We start from the raw sequence: 16,817 nt of genomic DNA, 5'->3' as shown, positions 1-16,817 counted from the left end.
CCTAACATTTTGCTAGTTTTGTCAGGTAAAATTTCCCCGTCTGTGTACACTGGTGGTGTAAAGTTTGTGGGGGAAAAAACAGAGTGAAAGGCGTTTGCATAGTTTATAATAGTGTGCTAGGCTGTTCCATGTGTAGTTGGCTGATTCTGATACATTTCATCTGCCAGCTATGCTAGTTCTCTTTGATTGCCTTCCTACTGCTGTTTTCCCTTCCCATTGCCTTCCTGTTTAAGCCCCGAGGCACGATGCGCATACCCAGTGCTCAGATGTGAACAGAGCTACTATTTCCTGTGTGTTTTTTTTAAACCCGGTGCACAGCACGCACACCCGTTTAGGCAATGTAAACATTGCTAGGCAACTTCAGAAACACCCCCTTCCTTAGCTGTGCTTAGCTAAGGGCAAACACTGGCCACAGAGCTCCAATAAGCTTACAGTATGAAGGACACTCCCCCTTATGAGGTCATTTACCTCTTATACTTATACCATGGTGTTGCTGCACCTACAGGGTTGGGTGCAAGCTAACACTGAGAGGAATTCTGTAATTCAATATCAATCCCCTCATTTGCATAAAACAGAATGTGAATTCATAATTACCACACTCACACTGAGCCTTGCCCCTTAGCAACCACTATTCCCTGGTATTGTTGTCTTATGCATGCCATTAACTATCATGGAAAAATGCTGATTTGGGTTTAAAATCTTATTTCCAACTTTTTTTCTTATTTTCGTGCAGATCCTGTTTGCGCACCGTTGCCCTACACTTAAATGAACGAAATCGCCCAAAACAAAATAAAAGTGATTTTTTATAATTTTGCAACTATTTTTCATGCCAATGGCCATATATTTGGCCATTGGCATGCCTACTACATTGATTACATGCTTTCTTTGGAGCTGTCATGCTTCTGCTTTACAATTTGCAGAAATGTATTCGGTTAGTAACCAAATGCATTTCTGCAGGTTACACTGTTCCTGCACAGACACCTGCCTGCTTCCTTGATTGCTAATTCACCTCATTTACATGTTTTTTTTACCTGCAAATGGGGTAATTAGCACGTAGTAGTAGTGTCCATGCAGGAATAGTGTAGGAGCACTCGTGCATGTCCCGGAAGCTTGTTCCTGGATCGCTCATCGGCCATATTGCCTGCACCAGCTGTTGCACTATTCCTGCACTCCGTGCAGAGCTTGCTGAATCCAGGGGATAGACTTCTTGTGGGTTTTCCTTAACCTGTGACTTGCTTGTGATAAAAAGAATTAATGTAACTTATAGTGCCGACTGTTAGAATTCCGATAGTCATGTAGAAAATAGTACTGTAGTGTTTCTAAATGTGGGTTTTTCTATTTACATTTTTATGGGAAGAATCTAAAGTAATTTGCAAATGTTTTGTGCATTCCCAGCAGTAGCAGCAGCGTGTAGAGTACTGTAAGGCAAGTTAAATGTATATGCCCTTTTCCACACTGTAGTGCGATCTTGGAGTAAGCATAGATAATTAGGGGGATGTGGGGGGCACAGCCCCACCTAGTTTGGTTGTACATTGTCCCATTTCAGTTAAGAGGGTAGTAAGCATTTTTTAAGTTCTGAAAAGGATTAGTTATTGGTGTTCTAAGTGTGCTTGTCTATGGTTTAAGATTTAGTATGTTGAAATTCTGCATTGTAACTTGGCAGTGAAATGAGAGTCAGTCAAATGAGTTTTAGGTCAAATGAAAAATAGGTCAATTCGGTATCAGTCTAATGGGTGTCAGTCAAATGAGATTTAGGCCAGCTGAAGTAGACCCATACACACACACACACACACACACATATATCTATCTATATATATATATATATATATATATATATATATATGTATATATATGTATGTTTATATATATATATATATATATATATATATATATATATATATATATATATATATATATATATATATATATATATATATATATATATATGTATATATGTATGTATGTTTATATATATATATATATATATATATATATATATATATATATATATATATATATATATATATATATACTGTACATGTGTGTGTGTGTATATATATATATGTATTTATATATATCTATCTATATATCCATATATATGTATGTATATGTATATACATGTATATATATATATATATATATATATATATATATATATATATATATATATGAGAGAGAGAGAGAGAGAGAGGTATATACACTTGCCTGTATTTACATTACATTCTTCCACATTCATACATGTCCTAACATTATTCAGTACCCTATGAAAATGAAGAGGAAAAAGGAGACAATGAAAAAGACTTGCTGTAGAACTCTGGTCTTCTCTACATAACCTGCAATACCCATTAAAATAGCTGGTCACCCCTTCACCTCCATAAATATGAAATATGTAAGTACAGGACACAGGTTCAAAAGGTGTGACCCCTACCTTTTGAGATGTGACATCAGCATGGCCAACCCATTTAGTCATATAGGGGTATTTCCCATGGAAGTGATAACAATGTCAGAATCAGTTTACTAACTGTACTGAAGCAGTCATATAACCTTTCACATTTGTTTTTCATATCTATTCCTTATTTTGCTGTGTGAAGGGAATCCATGAGCAATCCAACAAATAGATATGTCTTTCAGTGGTTATTACTTTATGTACAGGAATATTTTACCTAGGATGCCAGAATGTCATTATGATGATACTCTAATAATTTATAGCAATATGACCTACAAAGTATTGCTGGTGATATTGGTTTCATAACTGTCTTGTAAATGCATTACATTAATAATGTAAGCCTAGTACTTATTATAAAGCAGGAACTTCTTATTGTAACATTTGTTAATGTCTGTTATGTACTTCACAGATAAAGATTCTAGTTGTCTACTGATGTACTATGCTCTTCATCTGTAAATATGTTGTAAGTAATTGCTATGTAAATTGTTAATCGCTATGTAATCCAATTTTAATGGTTATTTTAACTGTGGAGCTTTTCTACCCGGGCCTCCGATGAAAATGGACCTACGTTCAGTCAGACACTCCCGGTCAACAAATATAAATAAATAAATAAATAAATAAATAAAATAAATATTTAAATTTTATTTTTGTCTTCATTCAGTGTAAATGTGTAAGTTAGTAAGTGACATGAAGTGTGATATACTTTGATGGACGCATGTAGATTGGGGTTCAGTATGCCACATTATAAATGTCAAGTCACTACAGATCTATCTCTGAATAGTATGGCATAGTAATATGTGATGGAGACTGCATGCAGTACTGCACTCAACTCCCCTCAGTGCAGCTCGAACTTAAGAAGACACATTCAGTGCACATCTATGACAGCAGATATACCAAAGCTTAATACTGCAGTTCAAGGAAATCAACTCTGCTGAGCCTCATTTGCATAAGAAGTACTTAAATGGGGAAAAATCCTTTTCAATAGTCATATATTTATTTCTTGCACTGGTGCTCAGCTAAGCTTGGTTGCAACTGAGTTGGAGAAGCACAAACATTGTTAAAGTAAGGTAACAAATACTTACAGTTTAAAAATAATGGATAATTATGCCAGATCAGTCCAGAGAATAATGCTAATATGTAAAAACTCTTTGGTTTTAGGTTAAGGTAAAGTTAATGTGAAATTGCTGCATGTTGATGACAGTCGCAGGACCTGTAAAAAGTGAAGTGTCATTTATGACTTTTGCATACTTAGATGTGAAATGTCCACAGGAAACAAAAGTTAAGAGAACATTGAACATTTTTATTTATTGCTACTCAGGATATGAGAAATACATGATGCTGGAAATGAGAGATGCTTGTACTGGTGCACTGATTTATGGGCTGATGCCTGGTTCCTAAGCTATCTCTGTGACAGACAACAAGCAGTACGATGGAAATCCGAGCTCTCACCACTTCTGCCTGTCTCATTCGGAGTCCCCAAGGATCTATATTAAGGCCCCTTCTTTTCACTGTCTTCTCTAATGATCTAACTTCATCCACAACACACACTAAAGTAGTTCAGTATGCAAACAATTTAATTTTAATCTGCTTAGCAGATACATTACCAGACCTCCAAATAGAAGTCCAACATGCTTTTAATGATATAGAACCATATCTAAGTAAATCACAGCTAATCCTCAACCCCAAAAAGACACAGTTAATGTATTTACAAGCAGCAATCACTGACCACCCCTCCTTTCACCATTCTCTCAGCAAACAACACAGTCATCCAACCAGTTGAGCATACAAAAAACCTTGGCATGACAATTGATAACAAACTCAGATTTGACCAACACATATCAATCAAAATTAAGAAAGTTCACTTCAAACTTGGCTCACTGTACAGAAGCAAGTCATTCCTCACTGACAATACCAGACTAGCCATATCCAGAACCTTCCTCCTTTGCGCTCCTATATGCTTTCCCCTCTTTACCAACTTGAAAAGATCAGACTTAACCAAATTGGAAACTTGCTACAACAAAATAGCCTGCTTCACCGCCAACCTTCCCCACCAAATCCACCATTGTATTGCTCTACATAAATTAAATTGGCTCAAGCTACCTAACCTTCTACATCTCTACCAACTTAAATTCAAACAAAATATCATCTTCCATCCTGACAATTGCCCATCCCTCAAGGAACTTGTTGTTCTCTACTCATGCCCACAAAGTCTAAGATCTGCAGATAGAAACTTTCTCACAGTAAACAAAGCTAACAACACTCACAATAAAGCCTTAGTCCCAAATCAAATAGCAAAATTATGGAACTCTCTATCCCACACCATCTAAAACACACCCGAATATACCAATTTCAAGCAACTACTATTTGATCATCTACCCAAAAACTGGCATTGCTCCTTTTCCAAACCTGACTGAGAAGATGTCTATAAGTCTCTCAACACACTGTCCACTCCTTACCACATTTTCTCCCTCTCATCAGTGTTATTACTACTACTAATATATATATATATATATATATATATATATATTTGTTTGTAACTACTATTTAATATGTACACAGTACTAATTTTATTTTTCTCACACTGATCTTTACTGAAATGCTTGTGTTTTTCTTTTTGAACTTGTATCTACTAGAAAGCTACATTGAATACTTCTTTGTAGAGACTAACTAGATGATGTGTATTCTGCATCTTACCATATGTATACTATTGTACTATCTAATTATTGTATTTTGCTTATATTTCAGTGGAGCATTTCTCCCCAGGCCTCTGCTGAAAATGGGCTTCTGGCTCAGTCAGACTTTCCCAGTAAACAAATGTAAATAAATAAATAATAAATAAATAATGCTTCTGTACAATCAATTTATTATTGATTGTACTGGTATTGGTTATTACCACTATGATTACTTGAAATACATATGTCAGTCTGATTTACTTTATGAAATTAGGAATGTAATATGCTATGATATTGCAATGAAATTAATTAAATTTTGCACTCATTCCTTATGTTAGTGCTGGTATGCTTTTGCTCTGAACTTGGCGATGTCCATCACAGTACCAACACTGATCCTTTTAACAGTTGATGAGGGATACCTTCTATCCATATGGGGAGATGACTACAACACTGATGAGTGTACTACAGCATAGCCAAAGGTGGTGAGGATGCTGGCAAGTGCCGACATCAGCAGCAGTCAGAAAAGTTAGTCCATCCCCAATGGTAAAAATCACAGGATTACTTTGTACATATTACACATGGCATTTCTTATTAAAAGGTGCACTCTGCATTTCTTCCCCCTCAATGAAAGTAGCCAGAGTGGGCAAGGTAGGTATGCTTTACACATACTTATAAATTCATTACTGTTCTCCAAGATTCAATAACAGTATCATCAATTACTCCTTCACAAGGTCAGCAGCTGAAATATGCCTACACAACTAAAAGATGTCAGCTGCAGACCAAATGTTGATGATGCCAAAACAGTTACATTTATGACACAATCTGGGGACAGTGGCATGCTGTCACCAAGTGTAAGAGCAGCATCATTTACCCCACAGCAGGTACCTAATTATGCAAGCAGTGACACAAAGTCACATACTCAAGGAGTTGAGGACATTGCATTGCTGGCAGTACAGGTAGACACTCCATGTAGCTCAACACCAGTGATTGCTGAATGACAGGAACATGTTCAGGAAAATGGTACCATCTCAAATGTAGCACTGTCCACTATAATAGCAGACAATGGGATTCCAGGTAAAAGAACACATTACAGCTAGCTCCAGACAGACAAAAAAAGTTTGTTACCCAGCAGCGGATGTGATGGGACATTGTTTGACCTCAGTCCATTGCCACAGTCAGCTAGAGATTATTAGAGTACTGCAGGGTATACGTAAGGAAATTCACCAGTGCATGGAAGTAGAAGAGAGCAGGGATAATGCTATGATAACACTCATGTGCATTATTATGGCACATACAACACCCATCTACACCTCCATTTGTGCACTAGCCAGGACCTACCAGTCTCAAGTAGGAAAGAGTTGTGTATGGGAGAAAGGATGGGGTAATGTCTAAACAAGGAGGGGTATTCTAGGCCCCATACCACGTAACTCTTATTAATGTAATGGAAATTGTGGGGATGACTTAACCGAAAACAGGACTGGCAGGCCTCAACAGCCTGTGGAATCAGTGTCTGTAGGATTAAATGCAACCAATAGATCACATTATTGCAGCAAGTCAGCATCAGGCTCATGTGATTGCACTTCCTCACAGTCATGAGCACCATCACCCATACTATCCTTGGCTCAAGTTGTGTATGATACATCAGACCAGTTGTAAATCATGGAACACAGTGCAGTAACGTAAATGAGAACAGAACATTATTTTGTATCTGTCAGAAAAAAGTAGTACAAGAATATTACAACATCTCATCAGAAATGCTGTGCAGTCTAATGTTATGATGGAATGGAGCACCTCATGTTAACTGGAAGGTGGAATACAGCACTGATACATGGTTAAATGCATACATTTCCTTGAGTTAGTAAGTGAAGACCTCCAATAGCAATTATGAAGTAATGAACATTCCTGCATAAGCATTACCTGAACATTTCATTGCATGACCTAAAGGAACCCATGCAACAATAGTGAATACAGAATAACGTATTCCACATTTTCCATCCTGTCAGCGCCCTTCATTGCAGAGATCTCATTGAATAATCAGGCATAAGTCTGAATATATGCTACCAGTAAAGAAAAACAGACTTAGAAACCACATAACTATATCTAATCCAAAAAATATTGAAAGTTAAGATGGAGTTATCTGATGCACAGTAACAGTAGGCCTTGCACCACACAGCAGATCCTACACATAGGACTACATGCATCATTACACTCTATGTGTTTTTCACAATAAATGTAACACTAACCTGAATATCATGGTCCAAAGTTTGGACTTGACACTTTCTGCTTGCCTGCTGTCTGGCCACCAACGCTATCGCTACTTCTGGGAGGATCTGTAGCAGGGGATGCACAGCCATCATTGGGCAATTCACCACCAGACAGGTGCATAATTATTTTGTGCAGAATGCAACATGAGCTAAACATCCTACATGTAATAGCAGGGTTGTACATAGGGGCACCAGTAGATTCATGCAGGCAATGTAAATGGGCTATGACCAGGCCAAGCACTCACTCAATGACAAGCCCTGTCTGTGGGAAAACCATGTTTTACTTTTCTTTGGCAGATCTTGTAGGGTTATGTACAGGCTTCATAAGCCATGCCTTAAGTGGATAGTCTGCCTCACCTGGAAAATACAGAAAAAATGGTGAGGGAGAGACAAAACAAGAGAAGGATTGGTTTAGTAATCAATACATTTTCCACAGTATAACTAATTACATAACTATAATTAAAATTTCCACTTACCAACAAGGTGACCATGAGGCGTCCTACCAACCAGGAAAATACAGTAGAGTGAGCTTTTGTGCCAGACATGTGAATCATAGGCCCTGCCAGGATGCTGGTCTGACACCCATGGCTCCCATGCACCACACACTACATGACAGTTGATGGAATGGTAGTCCTTCCTATTTTGGTACCACTCACCCGATGGTCCCGATGGGGCCCTAACAGCATCATGGTTCAATCTATCATACCAAGCACCTCAGGAAACATGACATCACGTAGAAGGTGTGCATGTTTCTCAGTCAGTGCTGTGATGACACTGGCAGATAAATATGCTGATTCACACATGTCAAGAGCATGTTAATATCTCTGAGGCAGAAGACTAAGAAATACCCATTATGACCTCCTTATGTCACTAGAAGATTGCCGTGGCAAGCATAGTAACATAGAAAGGGCTCTACAAACTCTAGCATCCACAGGTATAGTGAAGCCACACACACACACACACACACACACACACACACACACACACACACACACACACACACACACACACACACACAGTTCCTAACCATACAAACTCACAAAAGCCCTTACAATATCTCTCTCAAATTTATCAAGAATTTCTTGATTATGAAAACTGAAATGAGTTATTCTTTGCCCGTATCTGCACCTTCTTGGCTGGCAAGCACCACTGGGTGCCTAAGGTTTTGACTTGGCTAAGACTCACAATGAGAAATAGCTAAATTGGCAACAACAGCAAGCATATTTTCAAATGCAAAGTAGATATAAATGGTACACTTTTGCATTTTATAACGTCTCTGACCAATGTGCTAAAACTCATCAAAAAATTACTATGAATTTCATCAAAAAATTACTACGAATTTCAAACAGGTGAGAAGAGAGCTCATTAAAAAAAGTTTTAAACCATTTCTAATTAAAGCTTATTAACTCTTCATTTGCATAAGTTCTTGAAAGCTGATCTTAGTTGTGACCTGTGCAGATTACCTTTACACCTAAGCACAATGAAAGGTAAGAGCATGGAAAGGGTGTTTAGTTCCCTTAAGGTTAGTCATGGACACTTTCTCAGGTGTGCTAACTCTACTAATCCCAGCCATACAGACAAGGATAGTAAACACCCTTTTCTTAAAATACCACTACTCATGACAGAGACACAAACATCAGACACAACACTACCCTATCAGGTATTTGTTTGTTTGTCTATATATGCTATTTTCAGGTGTTTTGTTTGTTTGTAAAGTGGCTGGCTGGAAGCTATATTCTAAACTCAACTTGTGGATTAAATAATGCTAAGCTAAACAAATGCCATAATCAAAATAATTTGCTTATATTTTTACTGTGATTAAAATGCAACTAAAACATACAAAAATTGGTGCTTATTTTCTTTCTGCCATTTTGACCATATTCAAAAAAAAGTAAAAAAATAAACTTTATGTGAAGTGCCACCTTTTTAACATCTATATTCGTAGAAAATAAAACTTACTGTGAAATTCCAAAACATAATGCAACAATGGTTATGATTACCTTCTTGGAGCTGCATTGCAATGTGGAATATAAGAAAGCTGTAACAAGTCCCATAAAGGAAGTCTAATCACCTTCTCAGTGCCATATCGTAACAAAAAGTATAAAGAATGCATAATATGTTATCAGTGAGAGCACCAATAACCTGTTTAACACTCATTAGTAATGTGGCATGCACAGAATGCATAATGAGTCACAGGTGGGGAGGTCTACAACTCAAAATTATAGTCCCTACAACACATTTTACAGAACAGACAGGGGTAAGAGGAGATTGCTACCTCCTGGACTATGTGATTTTTTTTTGCTGCCACTATGCATTTATAAGATAATAGGATGCCAGGATATTACATTTTAATGAGGTTTATTAAGTATTTAAGGTGTACGTACCCTTTAAATTGTGGTTCCTCTGCCTTTCATGGATATACTATTCCAAAATCTTAGCATACAAGAGCAGATCCCTGTATTGCCTAATGAATAGGATTCAAAATAAAATACTACACACCAAAAGCTAACTTATATAAACTTTATTTCTACTGACACACAGAAAGTTAACAAGCTAATAAACTCTACTTGTCTATTTAAAACAGAAAAGCAAGTTTACTCTATTCTACTAAAACAGAGAATTCAATAGTAAATAGAATTAGACAATACATTTAAAGAAAATTATACATCACAGATAAAGAGTAAACTTCATCCTGTCTTCAGTCTCGACTGGGAAGCCCCGTTGCAGTCAGGCAGGAGTCTTCATCAGGAAAACAGTCCTGGGCAGTGCGTCCACTCTACAGGTGAAGCTTCTGCCTGAGTGTGGGGAATCCCATCTATATATAACCAAGTTGTTTACCACAAGTCATGAGAATCAGTACTTTTCCAATGTAGGCCGGATCTTGCTAGAGCATTCTGTGGTGTTGGTCACCCACCCCAGAAAGAATAGCAAATCCTGCCAAGTACAATGATTCTGCAAGTTTCAAATACTACACTGGAATATTCCAATAACCTTGCAAGTTTGTAGTACATTACTAGAAAACTCCAGACAAGTCATGTTTCATAACCAAAAGCAGAAATACAAGTTATGTTTCGCAATCAAATGTAACTTGCTGAAATCATCAGAATATTCTGGAACAGAGCATTATTTCTTATGCCTGCTCAAAAGGTTAGAATGTTTCGGAACATAACATCATTCTGTATATCAAAAAAGAAATAAAAAGAATAAAAAGAATGTCGAGATATAGTGAGGCAACAGTCAAATAATCACACTCTCTCAATGTTCCCCTCTTTCGTATCACATTCGTATCACATTCGGCCCCTTGACTATTGACTCACTTATATCCGACATTTAAAACTGTATTTGCCTTGTTATAAACACAATAAATTAAGTCACAATTCCAAAATGTCAACAGAATCAAAACAATCATTAAAATTAATATTGGATGTATTAACCAAATTTAACAATTTGTTACCAGATGTTGACCATCCAGTAAATATATCCCACCAATTGTGTGCAGTATCAGATTCTGTTTTCTTGGCTAAACTAACCAACTTATTCCCTATAATAATGCTTGTCATTTCATGATGTAAAATACTATGATTTACTGCCTGTAAATGTTTTTCAAGATGTTGAGTATTATTTAATACTTTCTGTAAAAAATTTAAGCTAATTGTCAAATTATGATATTTCACTTTGTCTGGTAACCAGGTATGAAATACATTAACATGTTTCAGGAGAAAAGACATAAGTTTCATTGTGCCAATGTAAATGAGTTACATTATCTAAACAGCCTACAAAAGGATACGTTAAAGCATACAATAATGTTTGGTTTGTCACTAAGCATATAAATTGTGGTGCTATTTCTACAACATTTCAAACTTAGGAGGTACTACAGTTCACTTGCAAATATTGATGGAATGTTGAAGAAAACATGGTTCATATATAGGGGAATGTTGTCCACAGATAAGTCCATCCATCGTTTCAGTACAGTGCTTCAATTAGTGCATTCAGTTTGAGAAATCAATATAATTTCCTTCCACGTGGGGTAGCCAATACTGGAATCCATTTGTTGAATAATTGTCTCCATATATGTTCATTATTAAGCATTAACTTTGTCTGCACAAAATTATTCTGTATTGAAACATAAAAAGATTGTAAAGTACGTTGTCCAGTTTACAAACTTAGTAACATTTTTGTCAAATTTCAAATTATGAACTACAGAAGCATTAAATTGATCCAAAAATTCTTTTTCATAACTAACTAGCTGTTTTTTGGGTATGCCAAACTGTAGGATTCCACTGTGCTTGTAAATGTATAATTTGTGAAACATCCTGACCCACAGTTTTGATTTTATTAGCTAAGACTTCGACATCAATGGCATTTGAAGTTCCTAACCCTGTACCAATACCTCCTAATAAGGTGCTATACCAAGCTCGTTTCTGTCTACATTTACCTGTTTTTGGAAAAGTAACATTAAAATACAGTACAGATTTTTGATATGTTTGTCCTACATATTTACATGTAGAAGGCATTTTATTTGGTCAAAGTGAGCCCTGGGGTGGTTGTTCAATATAGTTATTTGAAAGGCCCATATTCCATTTATAATCTGAGTTGCGTTCATACAAAACAATACTGTAATGTTCTGTAAATGAATTTATTTATTATAAATATCAGTTCCTTTCTGGCAAAAGTAGTAATTTTCTCGGTATGTCTGTTCATATTTACAATTACAACATTGTATGTCTGTGTAATTCTGAATTATTACCGTAGCTTGTCTGTCATCTAGTAACTGAACATAAAGATGCCCTCTTCTTACCCTCCAAATAGTTAAATTACCTTCAAAAGTCAAACTGATAGTAGGACATCCTTGTCCAGCAGAGCAGGTAAAATTTCCTTGTGTTCTATTTCATGCACTAGCAGCCCATCCCCACTGGAGTACCATTGAATTAATTTTAATTGCTCTTACTCCTGGTGTTACACACTCTGCCAAAGGGACTCCATACAATGTGAGACCAGCAACAATTAGCATTGGAATTGAAATCTGAAATCAAAGAAAAGTAGCATGATTATTCTCACAAATAACACCAATCTGCTGGTATATATTCCCATTTTTCCTTTCCTGGTTTAATAATTAAAACAGTATTATCATTCCCAGTAGCAATTACTTCCGCTTGTTCAGGTTGTTTATTGGGTTCATGGACCCATATTTTTGCACCTGAATTGATTTAATGCGTAATGGATATTTGTTCCCTCTCAAAGGCAGCAACAGGCGGTGACTGCCCTCTGGTGATGGTGCCGCCTAACACAGGTACAATAAATATTTGGGCTACCCTATCCTTTTTCCGTACATGAACATTCTCATCTGAAATATTTAACAGAATAATTTTAAGTTCCCCTTGATGACCTGCTTCAACAATTCCATCCACAACCTGAACACCTTTTAAAGCAAGTGTTGATTGAGGTATTATCCAACCAAAATGCTTTGTTGGAATTTGAATTCCAATTCCAGTCTCAATCAGTTGAACTGACCTTGGCAGTATTTTGCAAGCATTCATTGAATATAAACTCAATCCTGCAGTCTCAGGTGTAGCTCTAGTAGGAGCTAATGCACCTGCTCAAGTTTCCCAAAATGTAATTGTTTCATTCGTCATATATGGTTTGATCTGCAATGCTGGAGTTAACATTCTCATTAATGGTGTTTCTGTTTCTGAAATTGGCCTATTATTTAGAATCTGTAATGAATTTAAATTATCTCTCCAGTTTTGTAGTGTCCCATATCCTAATTTTCTTAATTGGTCTTTAAGTAAGCCATTCATTCTTTCAATTAACCCTGTTGCCTGCGGATAATAGGGTATATGAAATACCCATTCAATATTATGTTGTTTTGCAAAATCCTGTACCATTTTCCCCATAAAATGAGAACCGTTATTACTTTGTATTTGCAAAGGCATTCCATAATACAAAATGATTAAATTTAAGGTTCTTAGAGTACTTACCTGTGTCGCTTATCGACATGATAAACCAATAACATACCCAGAATAAGTATCTACTGCTGTACATATATATTGGCAATATTTATTTAATGGTTAAGGACCAACATAATCAATTTGCCATATCTGTCCTGGCAACTTTCCTCGTCCAATATGTCCCTGAACTGTATGAGGTATGGATCTTTGTTGGATATGCTGACATATTGCGCATTGTAATATAACAGTTTTAATTAGATCTAATGAAAGTGCAATTCCTCTTGTTTGTGCCCACCTGTAAGTGGCTTTTTCTGCCAGATGTCCACACTTCTGATGTGCCCATTTTGCCATCCCCATTTGCTCAGAGTCATCTGGTATATTAACTTTGAAATTCTTGTTTGTTCATCTGTAACAGAATTAAACCATCATTCTAGAGAATCTGCAGAACAATGCGCATCAACATGATAAACTGTTACAGTACCTTGATTTATCATTTCCCAAATCGATTGCCATAATTCTTTTCCCCAAATTTCTTTTGAATGAATTTTCCAATCATTTTTCTGCCAGGTAGGCAACCAGGTTGCTAACCCATTTGCCACTGACCAAGAGTCAGTATAAATATGACATGTATCTGGCATCTCCTGTTTCAATGCTTGATATACAGCATATAATTCTGCATACTGACTACTTTTGCCACTCCCTGAAGATGTTAAAATTCTTTTAGTCACTGGGTTATAAGATACAGCCTTCCAAAATCTTTTATTCCCTACATATTTTGCTGACCCATCAGTAAACCAAACATGTTTCCGTTGTTCTAGTGGTACCTGCACATATGGCATCCCCCATTTTACCGGGGACTCATGACTGGTTCAGCCTTGTCAGTAACAGATAATTGTTAATCTATTGGTATTTGAGCCACCTTTTCATGTAACATTGCTACCCCATTAATTCCAGATTTAGCCCTATCCTGAATATACTATTTCCATTTGCTAATGCTTGCTTCCTGCGCATGACCTATTCTATGTGTCTTGGGTGAACTCATCACCCACTGCATTATAGGTATCTCTGGTCGCAAAAGCACTGTATGTCCTATTCTCATTTGTTCAGTATCTGCAAGTGCCCAGTAACATGCTTGCAATTGCTTCTCAAAAGGAGAATATATTTCCCCTGCATCTGGTAATCTCTGAGTCCAGAATCCTAGTGGCACCAGCTTTGATCCCTGTTTCTGCCAAAGACTCCAATTAGCATAATGATCCTGTACGGATACGTGTAGCTCTACTTCCCCATCCTGTAGGGGCCATAAATCTAATGCTTTCCGAATAGCCTGCTTCGCTTGCTCAAAAGCTTTCTGCTGATCATCCCCCCAAACAAACTCATATTTCTTCCTAGTCACCTTGTACAATGAGGGAAAGTATTTGACTTAAATGAGGAATATGCTGTCTCCAAAATCCAAATAATCCTATAAAGTGCTGTGCCTCTGTTTTATCCCGAGGGGTTGGAAATTCTAAAATTTTTTGTTTTGCCTTTGGTAAAACGTCTCTATGTCCCTGATGCCACTGAATTCCCCAAAATTTTACTGTTTGAGTTGGTCCCTGAATTTTGTTGGGATTTATTTCCCAGCCCTTTGTTCTCATGTGATTAAGTACCATTTGTAAATACTCACTCACTTCTTGTTTAGAATTTCCCTGAATGAGAATATCATCAATGTAATGTGAAATTTGCATATTCTGAGGTAACCTTATTTCAACTAAATGTTCTGCCATTATTTTGTGACAGATAGTAGGACTATGCAAATATCCTTGTGGTAACCGAGTAAATGTATATTGTCGTCCCTGCCAGGTAAAAGCGAATTGATCAGAATTCTTTTCTGCAACTGGTATGGTAAAGAAAGCATTTGTTAGGTCTATTACTGCATACCATGTACCCTGGTGTTTCTGTATATTTACTATTAATGTAATTGTATCTGGAACTGCCGCTGTTAGTAGTGGAGTATATTTATTCAACTCCTGGTAATCTACTGTCATTCGCCAAGATCCGTCCGACTTTCTGACAGGCCAAACTGGGCTATTCCAAGCTGTCGTAGTAGTTTTTAAAATTCCTGCATTTAATAAATCCTGAATTGTTTCACCTATCTCCTTATGCCCCCAGGAATTAGATATTGCTTTAAACTAATTACCTTCGTTGGTAATTCTATGGGTGGCATTTTAACTTTTCCTACTGTAACTGCTTTGACTGAAAAATATGGCTTAACACCAAGCTGATACTATACATCCGATAAATTTAACGTCAAACCCTTTAAAATGTCAATTCCTATTATGTATTCAGGGACAGGTACTATTAAGACAGAGTACTTTTGCTTTGGCAGTCGACCTATTTTCATTTCAACATCATCTGAACAGCTTTAATTTGCTTTCCACCAAGTCCTGTAATAGTAACTTGTCACCCTTTGAATAAACTCGGATTACCATAAATTAATGAGGCCTCCACTCCAGTATCAATTAGAGCTCGGACCTGTTGTTCATTTTTATTTTTCCAAAATATTGTTAAGTCTACATATGGTCTAAAATCCTGCCGAGCCCATCCACTTACTGGAGCTTGGCCAATTTCCTAGTCGAAATGTAATTCTGATAAGTCAGGATACATTGCAGGTGGAGCAGAGGGAACTGCTGAACCTTCTTCCCTGTTTTCAGTTTTACTGTCTGCTACATACTCCTCCTGTCTTTCTACATTCAGAGTTTGCCTACCTTTCTTATTCAAACCTCGTTTGTTGTACATCTCCCATATTGTCGGAGTATCTATTCCATCAATCTTATCCCTTGACACCCCGTCTTTCAGCAACGCAGTAAACATATCTTTTTGGGACACTCAAGCTTCTTTGTGTCTGGCACTTTTATTTTCTCGTTTATCACTATTTAACTGTTTTGGTCCCCATTCTCCTAGCTCTCCCAACTGCCACAATCCCTCAATAAATTGAGAAATAGGATTTCCCGTCTCACTATTTAAGTATGTCAATATTACTGTTTTGTAAGCCGGGGGGGCTAGCTTAGTAATACTGTTTCTAACAGAAACTGTCAAAGCATTTTGTAATAATGTATCAGCAGTCCCTACAAGCAAAGCAGTTTTCATTGGCTCTTCCTTAATTCTTTGAATAGCATCTCGTAATGTGCACCATGGCCTATTATTTGGAGGCCAGTCCATTTCTGTAGGATATTTTTCAGCACAGCAATCTGCTATAATTTTGAAATGACTTGTCATTTCGTCTTTATCATAATTTTGAAATGCATCCTGCACTGACGGATCATTACTTAACATACCAAATCTTTTAGTGTCCATTTTATCTACTTCTACTCCAGTGGCCCCAAACTCATAAAGTCTCACTAGCCATGCTACAAATGATTCTCCAGGTTTATGTTTAAACCTTTTGATCAAATCACTCATTTCCTGTTGAGTAAAATTTTCATAATGAACTTCTTCCTGCCTTCCTTGG

The 16,817-nt window shown here is 36.8% G+C and overlaps 1 pseudogene; it reads right to left on the bottom strand.

The window, feature by feature from the left end:
- The window catches only part of LOC122814210, a 162,518-nt pseudogene extending 146,338 nt beyond the window's left edge, over nt 1-16,180 (bottom strand).
- Nucleotides 16,181-16,817: the final 637 nt, after the last annotated feature.

This window comes from Protopterus annectens, chromosome 10.part0 (genome assembly GCF_019279795.1).
Source record: "Protopterus annectens isolate FY-2018-M chromosome 10.part0, PAN1.0, whole genome shotgun sequence".
Taxonomy (NCBI): Eukaryota; Metazoa; Chordata; order Ceratodontiformes; family Protopteridae; genus Protopterus; species Protopterus annectens.
This window is presented reverse-complemented; position numbering and strand designations above follow the sequence as displayed.